General features: G+C 41.0%; 1 long non-coding RNA gene across 2 annotated transcripts in view; it reads right to left on the bottom strand.

Moving 5' to 3' along the window:
* Window positions 1-8,268: 8,268 nt before the first annotated feature.
* The window catches only part of LOC139784105 (uncharacterized), a 29,038-nt gene continuing 23,255 nt past the window's right edge, over window positions 8,269-14,051 (bottom strand). The window contains exons 4-5 of one of the 2 annotated variants that reach the window (XR_011721478.1): window positions 8,495-8,599; window positions 8,269-8,408 (exon numbers count right to left, since the gene is read on the bottom strand). This is a non-coding gene — a long non-coding RNA (uncharacterized lncRNA). Of the gene's footprint in view, window positions 8,600-14,051 lie in introns of both variants that reach the window. The other variant, XR_011721477.1, reaches the window with a different exon arrangement.

A 14,051-nucleotide genomic window follows, 5' to 3' on the forward strand; every position in this document is an offset into this window, starting at 1 on the left:
TTTGTTAAAAACTATTAATGTAATTAATGAGAAAGGATCTCGTGTAAAAGTTAATTGCTTCGAATGTTGGCAAATAACTATTAATAGCATGATGCAACTTTGGGAAAAATTAAAATGTCATAATTTTCCACATATTCGGACACGAAGAATCAATCAAGATTGTTTAGAAAATTTCTTTGGCTGTGTTAGACAACAAGGCGGTAATTCTGTAAATCCGACACCGATACAATTTAGTCGTGCCTTTAAAAAATTATTTAGTATGAAGATGTTACAACATTCAGATGCGCAAAATTGTGCTGCAGATACTGATCGCATGTTAAGTTTAGTTGGTGTGTCATGTTCGAATCCGTCTACTTCCTCAGAATTTATTCCATCTACGGCACGTGTAATTTTAGATATTCCCAATCACGATTATCATAACATGGAACTACCAGAAGAAAATGCCTTTAAATATGTTTGCGGATATTTAATAAAAAAATGTACAGAAATGCATACGTGTGAAGCGTGTACAGATTATGTAAATGAAAATATGACTGTCTTAGATGATACTGCTTTGTATTGTTCTTTCCGAGCTTACAATACAGAGGAAAATCCTTTTGGAAAATTAAATTTACCAAGTAATAATTTTTGTGCTTATATACATCAATTAGAGGAAATATTTGTGAAAACGTTTGAAAGTAATTGCTTTAAAAAAAACATTGGTATCTATTTATTTCAACTTGCACAGAATGTAACTTTTGAAGCGCCGTGTCCACATTTCCCAACAATTTATTTAATAAAATTATTTTTCCGTATGCGCATTTATTATACTTTAAAACAACATAATAAGGCATGTAAACGTATTGGTAAAAGAAACAGAAAAATGTTGAATATTTTACATTTATAAGTCTTTTCTTTCATATATAATATATATTGCTTTCTTTATTTCACTTCACACACACACACACACACACACACACACACACACACACACACACACACACACCACACACACACACACACACACACACACACACACACACACACACACACACACACACACACACACACACACACACACACACACATATATATATATAGACAGTTTTGTTTTTATATACCATTACTAATTTATATTTCTTAAGTGTATGACTGATTGTGACATTGTATTTGCGAGCATATACTTTCACGTGTTTATGTTATAACAGTTTATGGTCATGGTAATAACAACTTATAATTTTCTTAATCTTTATTTTCTGTTTGTATGCTATGTTTATAATAAATAGATTTCATAGTTACATACAGTGTTATAAGTATTAAATATTAAAGTTTTAACTGTAAATATTAAGTTACTTTCTTTACCACTCTTTCTTTGGTTCGTACTGAGGTGGATCGAGTAACTGAAGTACGGACTAATGATTGAGTTGGACACAAGAAATTAATAAATATATTTTAGGTATAGGAATATTAGGAGTCAAGACATTTTGTTGTTTTACACAAATTGCATATTTTTATTATTGTATACTTTTAACTTTAGTATAACTTTAGTATGACGTTCTTTTATTTTCATGTATTAATATTTGTCAATAAAATTTCTATTTTATATATGTATGCTTGGAACTGACTTTGTTAACTTACATTAATATATTAATATGTGTTTTCTATCTGGCCGCATTAGCCCCGATGAGGTTAGGTGCCATTATAAAGGAAGAAGAAGATTTACTATGTATTTGGTTGGTGTAAGCTATCTATGATTCTCTTTTAGCTACTTTTTTTCACTATTTGCATATTGTACTTGTTTTATATATTTTGTGAAATTGTACACTAGAATAAAATTTTTTCAAAGAAACATAACCTCAATATACTATTTGCATTTCTATACACACTATCTTTTACTTAAACTATATTTAACATTCTTTTTACATCTTATGCACTTTTTATTATTTTTTATTTTGTTTTACTATTCTTTAATTTGCATGATATTTACATATATATTATTGTATTATTTATATAATTAAGTTTTTGTATGTTTTGTTTATTTTTTTATTATTTCATAATTTTTATATTTTTTTTCTTTTTTTTTACAGAATATTGCCAACACGAGTCATCAACTTATTTACATACTTTTTATCCGCTTTTTAAAAAAGCATGTAACAGATTTAACTTTTATTAGTTCTTTCATTTCGTTTACTTTGTCATTGCAATTATCATTGCAGAAATCATGTAACTTGACAGTTTATACATTTGTCACATATACATATACCTAGATATATTACATATACATAATTGTCATTGTGAATAAAAAGAATTAGATAAAATTAAGTTACAAGTTGTATTATATAATTTTCTTAATATTTCCTTGATATTTTCTTTTGTGACCGTTTAAATATTGATAGCATAAATAATTTATTGATTTGTGTTATACAACTCGTGTATAACACGAAGAAGTAATATGGCACATTTGTACAATTGCTATACAAATTATTAAAATTTATCTGTATTTTGTATATACCTATATATATATATATATAATTAAAAAATATATAGTGCCAATAAATAAATATATAGCGCGCGTCTAGTTGTACATCATGTTTTATTTCTATCTCAAATGTAACCCTTGTTGTTTATGCATGCGTTTCTGCGCGTTATAACGCACGTCAAACATGCGTCTCCATACATTATCCCAATCAAAACGCGCGCGTCTGACACGCAACGATAAATTAGAAAGAGAGAGAGACTTATAACAGTGAGAGGAAGTGAGACAGATTATCGGTGCTCTGATTGGTTACATACCTCGCACGCGCATGTGCAGTTCATTTTCATCCACGCTAACATCAAAAGTGCCGACAGAGAGTTGCGCTACTGTATATACTGTGGAAGCGCCCAGACGCTCAGGGTACATAGCAAGGCGTTAATCGCCCAACACAGCGCTAGCCGCTTAAACAGGCGCGAGTCGCCAGACAGCATTCACAGCGCTAAGCCGCTTACACGGCGCGAGTCGCCTATTAGTCATCCTCTACGCTAGACAAACCCACGGCATAAAGCAATAGGCCAGCCAATCACAGCGCTAGTCGCTCAATTCGGCGCGAGTCGCCTCCCGACCAATAGCGGCGCACGGCCGCGCGGCATAGGCGTAAATCGCCAACCAGTAACAACGCACAGCCGACCAATCAAGATACGAGGCACCGGCCAATCAGGGCGCACTGTCGCCGAACCGAGGCGCCAGACGCCTGTCTATCTACCACGGCGCACGGTCGCTTGCCACGCAGGTTAAAAATCACCTCATACAATTACGGCGCTCGGACGCCCGACGCGTGATCATCTAACCCTGGCGTCTCACACCTTTAGCGGTAAGCCGGAAAAAGGCAAAACGCCGCGCCTGTTCGAGGAGCGTTTCGTCTCCAAAAATGGAGACCCCACTAAGCGTCGGCGGACGCAACCTATACCGCTTCAGGCGTTAACAGTTAGGAAGCGGAAAATCGTGCTATCATCGGCATCTTCGGAGGTAACGAGCACTTCGCCAACACGGGAGCAGCCTAACGTACCGCCGCCTAAGCTTCCCAGAGTACGCCCCGTCTTCAGTAAAGGAAAGACTCGATCTCGTGATGTAGCGACTTCTACAGGGGACCTGAATCCTACAACACCGGCTTCATGTACCGTGGCTACCCAGACGAGCCCGAGGAAGCAACAGAGGGATGTCGCCACACAGACGAAGCAGCGAGGTGGTTACCAAATGAAATGCCGCCGTTCCTATTAAACACTGACACACTCCCATATGTAGATATGTAAATATACTCTGTGTAAAACATATATCGAAAATTGTCGCCTACATTTCTATCCTCTCTGCGATTCACAATCCTTGGGCCAACGCCTACTCACAGTAGCAGACTAAGGTAGAATACCGTCTAGATATAAGTAGCAGCGCCCATAATAGTCAATATATATTGAAAAAGAACTGTTTAACTTCGATAATAAAGCATAGATAAATTAAGTGTATATTTTTTCAAAAGCTATAAAATCAAAAGTAAAATGATTTATCCCATATATTATAACTTGGCGCTGATTGGCGTGAGACACTGCCGTATCTCTTGATACCGTTCTTATACTACTGTTCGTCAAATTTTAAATACGAGAAACGAATCCTATCGGATAATCCGAATTTAAAAGTGTAATATATACATATAATGCACATGTGTTGTGTTTATATATGGTTATATATAATTATATATGTAGGGGAGACCGGGGCTAGACCGTTAGTTTTTTTTCGGTGCCGATTTTTAACAACAAAATAAATAATTGTAGTTAAATGTGGTATACCACTGTAAAGAGTGAGCCTTTAGCTACAAAATTTATACAGGAAATTTTTATCTACGTCGCTTTGTTTAACCGGTATAGAGCAAAAACGACAACGGTGCAAAAATTGAAATCTCAAAAATGCCGGGGTTTAAGCGTCACCCCCCCCCGGGGCTAATCAGTCACACTGCATTTTCAATACATATACGTACATCTAATCCGGAAAAATGATAAGATACATTTTAATAATTGTTTTTTAAGAGAAAAATATAAAAATTTATTTAAAATTTTTATGCGAAACATTATTAAAAAATAATTGTTTTACCTATTCCATAAAACAATTTAGGCACGTGAATACAGAGGTTAACCAAATCGTAAACTCCCCAACGGCACGTCATATTGTCAACGCGGGCAACCACGGGGAACACGCGTGACGGCGTTCCGGTGACAACGGCGGCGACAATGACGCCGAGACGATGCGGCGAACGCTGGACGATGCGGTCGCACGCGCGACTGTCACTGACACAACGACCAACAACGACGATCTACCGCGCGCGCGGCATGTCAACTCTCGCGCGGAAATCGCGGGATCTCAGAGCCGTGCCGTGTCTCGCCGTACCTCGCCGACGTGCCGTGAGCGCGAGCGATCTCGAAAACAACGGTCCGCCATCTTTTCGGTCGGCCAAAACACCCGTTTTGCGACGATACGTGCGTACCATTTCCCTCCTACACAAACTGACGCACGTGCAAGGGAAGACAGAATCACGCTCGAGGGAAACCTAACCTGAAATCGCCGTAAGCTGAAGTCGTGCGCCCGGCGCGCCACAGTGACGAGACTAGGCGGACCAGCCCCGGGTGCTTACTAGCGGATAAGTCCCAAACATAAGTTTCAGGTTTGATCGCCCACGAAATATTAGACATCAACGATAATGAAAAAACTACACTGGATTCGTGTTCAGCATGCATTACTCTTTATAATCACCTCGAGATTTGGAGAGCAAATATTATTGCAGATATTACAATATTTCCACGCGCAGAAAATTTCACTTTTACCTTCCGAAAACACGTTTGCCCTCGTAAAAATCATAACACGGCAGGTAACCTGCCAAAACTCCGTTGGTCACATGGGTACCATAAGCAGCGTTTACAAAGTTAATAGCGAGTTCGCACAATATACAGGTTCCGAGATATTTGATTTGGCGGATTTACCCCGTTAGCGGTCTAGCCCCGGTCTCCCCTAATCTATGTGGATAAATGCTTTCTTTACATAATTTATATATAAATTATAAGAACTCATATATAATCATGTCAAATTGTATATAAAACATTATATATATTTAAATATATTTTAATCGCCTGTATAATTATATATAGTCATATATAATTATATACAATATCATATATAAGTACGGAAATTTTGCTTTTTATATATAACGCTACATGAAATTATATATAATCATATATATTTCACATATATCATATATATATTTAAATATATTTTAATCGCCTGTATAATTATATATAGCCATATATAATTATATACAATATCATATATAAGTACGGAAATTTTGCTTTTTATATATAACGCTACATGAAATTATATATAATCATATATATATACTTCCATGTAAATCTTATATTATCCATACATAAGTGCATATATATGATCTATTGTTCATATCTAATTATATTTGGAATTATATATGCTCATATATAATAATATATGGACCCATATATAATAATAAATACGTTTATTGACTCCCCTCAGGGTTGCAAGGCGTTTTGTAGGGACGTTCCCAACCCTTAATTTCTTCAATTCTCATCCAATACTACCATTCTCCTCTCACTTAAACCTTTGGACCAATGGCTTAAAGTCTCTTTCCGAAAGACGGAGCCCAGTTTGCTCCGCACAAGAGCCTATCTTGCATGGAGGTCGCAGCTTTCGGAAAAACTTTCCATGTTTACATGGCTCTAGTGGACTCGAACCTGGTTCCTCAGATTACGAGTCTGGTGCTCTACCACTAGACCACACTGCCGCCTATGAACCCATATATAATCTATATATATAAAGGAAAATGTCCTGACTGACTCACTGACTCACTCACTCACTCACTCACTCACTCATCAACGCCCAGCCTAAACCCCTGAATCGAATTTTCACCAAAAGTATATGAAATAGGGGTAGAATTTTCCGGGGAGTGCCACTATGTGTATAGTTTTTCGTTACCGATTTTTTGGAGACCGGTTTTTTTAATTTTTCTAATTTTTCGAGAAATAATTGACCGAATCTCAAACCCCTGAACCGAATTTTTACCAAAAGTATATGAAATAAGGGTAGAATTTTCCGGAGAGTGCCACTATGTGTATAGTTTTTTGTTATCGATTTTCTGGAAACCGGTTTTTCTAATTTTTCTAATTTTTCGGGAAATAATTGACCGAATTTCAAAGAATTATAGATTAAACAGGGGTAGAATTTTCCGGGGAGTGCTATAAAGTGTATAATTTTTCGTTACCGATCTTTTTGGAAGCCGGTACCGAAATTTTTTCAATTTTTCGGGAATTAATTGACCGAATCTTAAAGAATTGTATATGAAGTAGGGGTAGAATTTTCCGGGGAGCGCCATGACGTGTATAGTTTTTGTTACTGATCTTTTTGGGAAACCGGTTTTTATAATTTTTCCAATTTTTTGGGAAATAATTGATTGAATTTCAAAGAATTATACATGAAGTAGGGGTAGAGGGAGAGAGAGAGGGAGAGAGAGAGAGAGAGGGAGAGAGAGGGGGAGAGGAAGAGAGAGAGAGAGAGAGAGAGAGAGAGAGAGAGAGAGAGAGAGAGAGAGAGAGAGAGAGAGAGAGAGAGAGAGGGAGAGAGAGGGGGAGAGAGGGGGAGAGAGGGGGAGAGAGGGGGAGAGAGGGGGAGAGGGGGAGAGAGGGGGAGAGAGGGGGAGAGAGGGGGAGAGAGGGGGAGAGAGGGGGAGAGAGGGGGAGAGAGGGGAGAGAGGGGGAGAGAGGGGGAGAGGAGAGAGAGGAGAGAGAGAGAGAGAGAGAGAGAGAGAGAGAGAGAGAGAGAGAGAGAGAGAGAGAGAGAGAGAGAGAGAGAGAGAGAGAGAGAGAGAGAGAGAGAGAGAGAGAGAGAAAGAGAGATACTATTTGCGTGTCTTATTATATATGTCCTCCGGGGCGAAGCCCGGGTAACCAGCTAGTTTTATATAAAGTACCAAATTTCATATATAATCACACATATAATCATATATATTTATATATAATTATATATAATCTTTTTTTCCCGGGTTATCTCTAAAACGTATAAAAGTTGAAACTTTGTAAGCCGCAGAACACGAAAACGATTGATCCTACAAAAAAAACTTATGAAACGTTTTTTGTAGAGAATTTTATAAGCTACAAATTTTATAATAACTATTTTTGCCATAGGACTAAAGAATAAAGAGATATTCGCGGAAAACTGTTTTTTTTACCTTTGACCCTTTGTAAAATTTTTAGCAGGGGTCACATCAATGGGGACTTTCCACATATTGTTTATAACAACAAAATAAAGTTCCATGCAAAAATTCAGCTGGGTGCAAATTTTTCCGCAGATTTGTCATTTTTCGTCTAATTTTCCTGGACTAATATAATTAGAATAGTTATCGTAAAAACTAACGCCGGTTTATACAAAAAAAAACGTAAAGGATCTTGCGCCGTTACCTGTCGAATAAGTCGAATAGCTGTAATGCACGAAGAATCCAAGACATTTAATTGACGAGCATGACAAGCGAATTCATTGTAATATTTATTATTATTTAATATCTTCATCACAACAGCCTGTTTATTGAGAGGATCTCGTTCAGGCTCACAGAAATTAAATCACGTGCTCAGATTATTAGCGGTGACACCTGCAAGACACTGTTATTATCGACTGATCGACAACGGCCGTTTTGAAAGTCAGTCGGCATCAAACCATTAAATGTGACACACGTAATAAAGCGATCATACATATAGAAATTCAGAGTAAATTTATTAAACTAAATATGGTGGCACTTCCTTAAGGAAACGGTCCATCCGCCGATCCTTTAAGACTCGATAGGCGAAGAAGCGGATTTTTTGGCCCAGAGGTGGAGACGGACGGTACATATTCTCTAGTTTAACAAACATAAATTGTTATCTTTCATTGTACGTAATTTGTTAAAGCAGAGAACTGATTTGGGTTAGAAAATATACGTACAACCAGAAATCAAAACAAAAGCGCGGAAAGTTAGGTACATCCTACATCGCCCCTCACTTACAGTTCCTCAATCTTGACAACATATGTAAAGGTCGTGTTCAAATTCTATAAACAGTAAGATAAATACTTCAGTCGCAAGTTGGGAACGAACGTGAACAGTAGGTACTTCTTAATTTATATACACCAAATAATGAATAATATTGTATAAAGGACCACGGTCGTATAGTGTAATAATATTTGAATTCCACCGGCAACTCAACGTGCAGTGGTTCACGAGATGGCGTTAAGTGCGTTGCCTTAACCTATGTTTTAGTAGTTGTCAAATATCTGAGTGGCTCATCTTTCATGTTATGCCTGTGCTTAAGCAGATTAGAGGGACTGCCATACGAATACATACGTCAGAAATTGTACTGTCCTTGTCGAATAAAGAACTAAAGTATAACCTTGTAGTAGCTTATTACATGGTGTCAGAAGTAAAAGAATAAGATAAATGGCATCGAATATGGATTTGCGCTTGCCTCAGTCGCTTGATTGTGCTAACCTAGCAAAAGAATGGCCCAGATGGAAGCAAACATTCTTGATATATCTGATTGCGAACAACAAAATAGGCGAGAGTGAACAAAACAAAATTGCCACCTTCCTATGGTTGATTGGTCCACAAGGTGTGAAGATTTTTAACACATTATTCCCAAACAATGGAAGCTATGAAGACATGTTCGGCCCAGCATCGGAACCTGTAAGAGTGCCGGAAAATCAAGCCGCTGCCGGCACTACCGCTGGTCAACCTGGGACAACCGTCGCTGACCAGCGGACATTGCAGGATGTCATTAAAGCATTTGATGAGTATTGTTTGCCGCGGAAAAATGTCGCAATGGAAGCGTTTAAATTTAATATGATTATACAAAAGGAAAAACAGTCATTTGGTGCCTTTGAAACGGAACTTCGTACTCAGCTACAATACTGTGAATTCGAGTGCGCCAACTGTAGTACATCGTACGCTGATCGTATGCTGCGTGATCGTATCATTATTGGCGTGCAAGACAAGAAGTTACAATTGAAGTTGTTGGATGGCAAGGATGAGCCTTTACCAAGAATTATAGAAACCTGCAAAGTTTTCGAGGCTGCTACCGCCAACAAACAACTGCTGGACCGCAACCAAGGGAATTCAGCAGAAGTCAAATCCGCTGTTAAACAATCCAATGGAGAGTCATCAGACGTCGCTGCAATCAAACGTACTAACAATTGCTGGAACTGTGGTCAACCGTACAATGGAAAACATCGTCGTTACTGCCCAGCAATCGGCGCTAACTGCAACAGGTGTGGAAAAATAGGACATTTTCAAAAGTTTTGCAAGGGAGAAAAAAAGGAAACCCGCTCTGAGCAGCCTGCTATCGCCAAGCCGGCAAAGTCATCGGATCACAAGTCATCAGAAAACTCTGTTAAAAGCGTTAATTGGGGCGAACTAGGTAATGCTAACTTAACTTTAGTAGATCAGGAAGGCGATGCATCTAGTGTAAGTACCTTAATTAAGACTAAACATTGTAATTATAGAGTAAATTCTAATTCTGGTGCTGGTGGAGGTAGAAACAGATGGATGAAAGCGTTACTTATACAAGACCAAAGCGTTCAATTTAAGCTGGATACAGGATCGGATGTCAATTGCATTCCAATTGGTCTCATTAAAAGGTTAAACATTCCAATTGACTCATCTGGGAGTTTTACTGTCACTGATTATAATTCTAATGCCATAAAAGTTTATGGCGAGGCCTCAATCGCATGTATCAATCCTGATCGTAAATCAAGTCATGTCGCGTCGTTTCTAGTTGTCGATAATAAGTGCGAACCGCTACTGGGCCTGGAGTCTTGTATCTCGTTTAATTTAATTCAACGACTCAACGCTGTTAATGCACACAACCTTCCTTCTGATGTCGAAACATTTGTACAGGAAAATAAAGACATCTTTGAGGGTCTAGGGAAATTCCCAGGCACCTGCTCGATCATCCTCAAGGACGGCGTTACACCTTCATTGCACTACAAGAAACGGGTTCCCCTGAGTCTCATTGACCGGTTAAAGGCACAGCTATCGTCTATGACAGAACAGAGCATCATCAGTCCGGTTGACTATCCAACAGACTGGGTAAACAACATGCAAATAGTGGAAAAACCTGATGGTTCCCTACGGATCTGTCTTGATCCTAAGCCACTCAACATGTGTATAAAGCGAGAACACTTTCTAATACCAACCGCCGAAGACATTGTAAGCCAATTATCGGGTAAACATATCTTTACTGTACTTGATCTTAGTAATGGATTTTGGCAAATGGAGCTTGATCGTAAGAGCTCTGATCTGACTACATTTATGACGCCTTTTGGACGCTTTCGCTGGAATCGTGTTCCGTTCGGACTCAACAGCGCACCAGAAATGTTTCAGAAGAAAATGGTTCAGATATTCGGGGATATTCCGGGTGTTAAAATATATTTTGACGATGTAGCCATTTCGGGATCTGATTTAGTAGAGCATGATCGCACGCTTGCTCTCATGCTGCAACGGGCTAGAGCAAACAACATTAGATTCAATCCAAACAAGATTCAATACCGGCGGTCAAACGTTAAATTCATGGGCTATCATATAACCAACGGTTACATATCTCCCGATGTTAAATACCTGGATGCCATCCTCAAGATGTCCCGACCTTCGGACAAACCTGAAGTTATGCGGCTGCTTGGACTATTCAAATACTTGTCCCGCTTTATTCCAAACTTATCGCAACGATCAGCCAAGTTGCGGGAACTAACCAAGAACGGTAGTCAATGGTTGTGGACAGCTGATCATGAAAAGGAGTTAGCTGATCTTAAACGGTCCATTACAACTAAGCCTGCACTCCGGATATATGATCCAAAAGAGCCTGTTGTCATACAAACTGATAGTTCAAAAGACGGGTTAGGAAGCGTTCTTCTACAAAACGGCCAACCAGTCGCGTATGCTTCACGCAGCCTCACCGCCAGTGAGCAGAAATGGACTCAAATTGAGAAGGAAACCCTGGCTATAGTCTTCGCATGTGAGCGGTTTCACCACTTCCTTTATGGCCGTGAATTTACAGTTCAGTCAGATCACAAGCCGCTTGAATCGCTTATAAAGCGAGACATTGATGATGTGACTGCTAGATTGCAGCGCATGTTTCTACACTTGCTCAAATATCCTGGACTAACAATAGTGTACACTCCTGGTAAGGATATGCATGTCGCGGATTGTTTGTCACGTGCTACTGGCTACTGTTGACGCTGCCGGACCAGACACACTGGGGTTATCTGGAATTATTCACTCCGTCACTCGTCGAGTGTGTCTCTCTGAAGAGAACTACAATCTTTACAAAAATACGTTAAAAGGTGATGAACGATATTCAAGGGTCGTGAAATATGTTGTTGATGGATGGCCATCATACCACAAGCTCGATGAATTCTCACAAACATTTTACAGATATAAGGATCAGTTACATTTTGAAAATGGCCTTCTATTTAAGGACCATCGATTAGTTATACCGATGGAGTTACAGTCAAAAATCTGCAAATGGGTACATGCCCCTCACCTGGGTATCGAAAAAAACAGTGGCCAGAGCCAGAGAGCAATTTTTCTGGCCTGGCATGACTAATGACATTAAAGAAGTGGTCAAGGACTGTGTCGTGTGTGAACAATTTACATGAAATAACCAGAAGGAACCACTCAAGCAAGATGTTCATCCGGAGTATCCCTTCCATCGCATCGCAATTGATCTGTATGAATATGCAGGACTTGATTTCATAGCTCTCATTGACGCCTACTCAGGATTTGTCTGTTCCGAACGAATCAAAAGCAAAACTTGTCGTCATATCTGTGACATAGTCACGTCCCCGGCCCGGATGGTAGCTCGGCCGAGGTGGGCGTCAAGGGTGGTGCCTCCACCCGAGCGGGCGAGGCGTTGGCGTTACCGTTAGGCTAAATTATACTAAGACTTACAGGTTATGAGCGAGGGTGCGGAGCAGCTGGCCAGGACTCGTTGTAACGGCGTAAGGTCGCACCGCGGGATTATTGCAGGTGGACAGCCGGAAGCTTACCGAGGAAGGACGGCCGACGGTCGGGTCACGCTGGGGCCCATAGCCGGGACAGCCGAGCACCTAGCATGGGGCGCGGCGGGCGCGCGAGGCGGCGATCGCGCAAGGTACCGGAAGTCGGGCGCGGCGATCGCACGATCGGCAGTGGTGCAACTCCGGCGCGCAGGCGCGCGGGCCCAGCGTGGTCCCGCCGGACCGGAGAGAATTACTGTCGCGTGAGCCGCCATACCGGACGGTACCATCCTGCCCTTGCGAGCGTTTCTCTGGATAAGGCTGCCGGCGAAGGAAGGAGGACGATTGTAAGGCCACTGCTCACGCACCTAAAGTAAGATCGCCGCGATACCAAGGCCCTCCCGGGAGTCGCGTTGTGCCGCGAGAATGTGTTATCCGTGTTAGAGTATCGAGAAAAATACCGCGGGAGGGCCCGGCCGAGAAAGAGAAATCTATACAGCCCGTCTCGGGGATTCGGATGTGCGGCCGCCGACAGTCAGCGTCTCGTAATTTGTGTGATTTCCGCGTAATTTTCGTGATATCGTTTTCGTGAACGGGAAGATGCGCCGGGCGTAATCGAGCCGTTTTGGGCGGGGTGCTCTTTGCACGACCGGGCACCGTATCATCGCGGAGCCGTAGCGGGGCCTCCGCGTGATCGCGTCGCGGCGTGCGGGGCATCGCTGTGTCGTATTGCGGACCTCGTGAGGCTCCGTGCGTGAAGGCCGAGGTCAATCGCGGGGTCAATCCGGGACTCGCGTAATCCGAAGGGATTCGCGGTCGTTTTTGGGAGATTATCGTGTCGCGTGTCGTTGCGTTCGTTGTAAGTAAGTGTGCGTCGATGCCGCGAAATCCGGCGTAATGTTCATGTGTCGTTCGGCGTAAAGTATCGCTCTCGGTCCGCGTAATGTTAATGTATCGTTTGCGTAAAATGTATCGCTCACGGGAGCGTATCATTCTCGTGTCAATGTGTCGTCTCGCGTAAAGTATCGTGCCGCGTTAAAATATCAGTTGGCGTAGAGCATTGTGTCGCGTTAGAGTATCGTTGCGTAAGGCACACCCCGCGTTCATGTATCGTCCCGCGTTAGAATATTGTTCCGCGCTAGAGTTGATTCGCGCTCAGTATTGAGTGGCAACGAGATACTTCGCCGATCTCGCGAAGCGTGGCGGGACGAGCTGTGACCGTCGTCGGTCCTTTGCGGAAAACAATACTCTATCCTGTCTTCTTTTTCTTATTAAATATACTCGTTACCCTTGTTATTTAAGTGCTTTATTTCTGTGTGTGTCGATTGCGCTGCGCTCCCTCTCCTCCCTCCAACCGAGATCCACCAGCGGTCTCGCTTATGGACTGCACGCCTGAGATATTTTGCGTTTGAGTGTCAGAGTTGGAATTAGAGTAACGTGGTGCGCGTATTCGCACCTGGCGCCCATTATCATATTGGAGAAAAGTGTCCGGTCGAGCTACCATCTGGCTATAGAG

The sequence above is a fragment of the Temnothorax nylanderi genome, unplaced genomic scaffold (genome assembly GCF_030848795.1).
Source record: "Temnothorax nylanderi isolate EJ_2023f unplaced genomic scaffold, tnyl_v1.0 TNYL_tig0584_pilon, whole genome shotgun sequence".
Classification (NCBI taxonomy): domain Eukaryota; kingdom Metazoa; phylum Arthropoda; class Insecta; order Hymenoptera; family Formicidae; genus Temnothorax; species Temnothorax nylanderi.